The sequence below is a fragment of the Vigna radiata genome, chromosome 5 (assembly GCF_000741045.1).
Source record: "Vigna radiata var. radiata cultivar VC1973A chromosome 5, Vradiata_ver6, whole genome shotgun sequence".
NCBI lineage: Eukaryota > Viridiplantae > Streptophyta > Magnoliopsida > Fabales > Fabaceae > Vigna > Vigna radiata.
The window spans coordinates 34,622,460-34,626,304 of record NC_028355.1 but is presented as its reverse complement, the minus strand read 5'-3'; positions in this window follow the sequence as shown (position 1 = coordinate 34,626,304).

Genomic DNA, 3,845 nt, shown 5'->3' with positions numbered 1-3,845 from the left:
CACAACCAAAACCTTGTATATGCCGAGGGTGCTTCTATTAACAGACCACCACTTTATACTGGTGATAACTATGCGTTCTGGAAAGTCAGAATGGAAATCTTTATGGGGTCTGTTAACAGAGGTAATTGGGAAGCTGTACAAAATGGTCCTTATATTCCAAAAATTACAGTTGATGGTGTGGAAGTAGAAAAATCATATTTTGACTGGACTGTTGAGGAAAACAGAAGAGCCCAATTTGATATTAAGGCTCGAAATATAATTTTATCTGCACTAACCANTGATGAATTCTTTAAAGTTTCTGTTTATAAAAGTGCACAGGAAATGTGGAAATTTTTAAGACATAGTTATAATGAAGTTATAGATGTGGATAAGTTGACACAGTGTGATTCAAGCTCTACATCAAACTCCTCAAGCTCAAGTAATTTTAATGAGGAAGAAAATATATTCTTAATGGCAAATAGTGAAAGTCAAATCTTGAAGAAGAAGAAGAAGGAGAACAATCAAGGCTCCGCATCTTGCTTCAAATGTTATGGATGTGGTGAAAGAGGCCATGTTAAAGCTGATTGTTCAAGCAACAAAAGAAAAGCAAAGAAAACTCACAAAAAGAAGAAGGCCTACATTGCTTGGGAAGATACTGCATCAAGCACTTGTAGTTCAAGTGATTCTGTTGAAGAAGCAAACCTATGTTTGACGGTTGCTACTGATGACACTGCAAGCGAAGTAAGTAGCTCCAGCCTTGACACTAGTGAGTTTGATTTACAAAAAGCTTTTCTTGAATTGTTAAATGAATCTGAGAAATTAGATGCAGATCATAAAAATTTGAAAAATAAGTTTAAGGAATTGAAAATTAAATATGAAAGTGCATTAGATGAAGAAGTGGTTTTGAGAAACAAAATTAGTAATCTTGAAATGAAATTATCTGAATCTGATGCAAATAATCAACCTGTTGAGTGTTTGTCTTGTAAAAGTCACATGTTTGACATAGATATTCTTGAAAATTTGCTTGCTAAAGCCACCAAATCTATTTCACATGTTCAAAATGGTTTTAGAAAGAAAAATGTTGAAAACAAGAACATGCATCAACATAGGAAACCTCAAATTAAAAGAACCTGTAGGGTATGGGTTGAGAAAGGAACCTTTGCTAAAAACAAAGTGCATGATGTTTGTTGTTTTTATTGCATGAAAAAGGGTCACACTTCTAACAAATGCAACATTAAACATTTTGGAGTTCCAAATGGGAAATATGCTTGGACTCCTGTTATAAAGTAATATGTCTCTAACCTCAAGGACCCAAATAAGATTATGGGTACCAAAAGTACTATTGCTTTGTTTTGTAGATTAAGTTTTCAAAAGGAGAAGAGAAGTTTCTGATAGTCTGCTTTTGGAATTGATGCTCCAAGCGAGGAAGTGAATCCATCAAGTGATATCCAAAGCCTTGGTTCGAGCACAAAGTGATTGAGCTAAGTATTGTTTAAACTGTGTTATTGTATTTCATTCTGCTTGATCTTGCATTATGTGATTATTTTATATTCGGGCAAAAGATATGTCCATCACTGTTTCATTCATCTTGTGGTTGTTCTTGTGTGTTTACACATTTTAATCAATGAAATTAATCTATTTAAGACATTCATGTACTGAATTTAATCTTTTGGTATGATTAGTCATGTGCTTTGTTATTTCATTGCTTTGCTCTTAATTGTCAATTGATTTTGTGCTTAAATGGCTTAGTATTCAATTTCATGAGTATTTGAAGATTACCTTTGGTGTAATCTCTGTCCAGCATCAAAAATTTTATTAAGAAGTCATTCAAATGAGCTAGCTAACAGATTCTCTTTGGCATTTTTGGATGATTAAAGACATTTTGATAATTAAATTATCATCTTTGTTTTGAAATTATTTCTATGGAGATTTGCTTTTAAAAGTTCAAATGCATACCATATGAGATATGATTATACACATTAAGAACTTGGATGCAGTAAATGAACATATCAAATTTGCTTAATTGTGTTGTAAATTATTTGGTTTTAAAAAAAAATGTTGAAAGATAAATTTTGAATCAACTTTTGTGTTTGAATTGTTGTATATGTTGTTTTGATATGCACAACTGAATTCATGGGATTGAACAGATTGGGATATGAAAGTGCATGAATCATAGTTGTTGTTGGGAAGTTATAAATTATGCTGTCAAAATTAGTTTTTGAACTAATTATGCTAGTAGAAATGCTTTCCTGTTAAACCTTGAGCTGTTATGATGTGATCACATTCATATTAGCTATTGTTGCTTTCATTATAGTTTATAAATTGATTCCACAACCATTGATAAAGTCTGATAAAAGCTGAATTTGATTTGCTAAGAAATATTGAAAATGGTTTCGAAGTTCAAATACTTTTCTGAACTGCCTTGTAAGCATATCTGCATTGTTTTGGACTGAACAGATCTTAAAATATTTTTCAGAATGTGCTTTTAAGTTTAAGAGAAATTTTTGTTTGACATCTTATGACATGATCTTGTGATACCTGGTAACCATTTGAGGGGGAGATATGTAAGGTTGTTAGATGTTTGGACCTTTTATGAATGCTAGATGTGTTTTAGGTTGAAAATTTGGCCTAAATCTTTGTTTTTTCGGAAATTAACGTAAATAATTGATTACCAAAGGGTAATAATCGATTATCTCGGCTTAAAAATTTAGATTTTGACCATTTGGATCACAAATAATCGATTATTTAAAGTAATAATCGATTATTAGCGTAAAAAAAAAAAAAAAAAAAAAACTTCTGTAAATTTTTTTTTCTTTTAAAAGGGGATTATTACATTTAGGAGGAGTAATTTTAAAAGGACTTAAATTTTTTTAAGTTACTTATTTTATGAGGAGCATAAACTTTAGATTTTTTTTTAAAAAGAGGGGGTGAAGCTTTTGATTGAGAACTTTTGAGATAACTGGAAGATATGAGTCTTGTCCTGAAACCTCACTTTGATCAAACTTATGAATGGCAGCAAGCTCATGAAAGTTATATGGTTGATCAAATTCTTGACATTGATGTTCATCTAGAAAATATTGAAAATCACCTAAACCTTCAATCACCCGAGAGATCCCAAGTCCTGAATTTTAGAATTAGGAATTTTTTGTTTGAGTGTTTGTTAATTGGTTGTTATTCTTATCTCTATGTTATATTTCTGTNTTTTATGTTTCTCCTTATGGTGTCTATGTAATCCTTTCTTTTATGAATAACATGATCTCTTGTTTTATGCATACATTGTTTAATTGAGGGGGAGATCATATTTAGGGGGAGCCTTTTAATTTAATCTTTTTGCTTATGATCAAAAAGGGGGAGAAGTATAAATTGATACAGGTATTGCTAACTCTGTTGTTGTTTGTTAGCTCGTATGTTTTGCAGGATAGCCAAAGTTACCTTTAAAAATTGAATTTTTGATCATCATCAAAAAAGGGGGAGATTGTTACCAATAAGGAGTATTGGTAAATCTTGAAGACAATTGTTTTGATGATGCTGCAAGAAGACTTAGTTGAAGAAGAGTCTAAAATTATTTAAAAGCAATTTGTTGAAATTAAATGTAGTAGGAAAGTCCTATAAACTTTGTAAAACTTACATTTTTACTTGCAATAATCGATTATCAAGAAGCAATAATCGATTATCACAAGTCATTAAGGAATAATCGATTATCACTTTTTGAAAAACCTATAACGGACTTGAATAATCGATTATCACTTACAATAATTGATTATTTGTGGTAGTTGGGACTTGACCTTTGATATTCAGAGCAGCTGCCTATATATTGGGTTTCTGTGAAGTTCAGAAGTAACGTTGTGAACTTAGGTCTTTTGAAG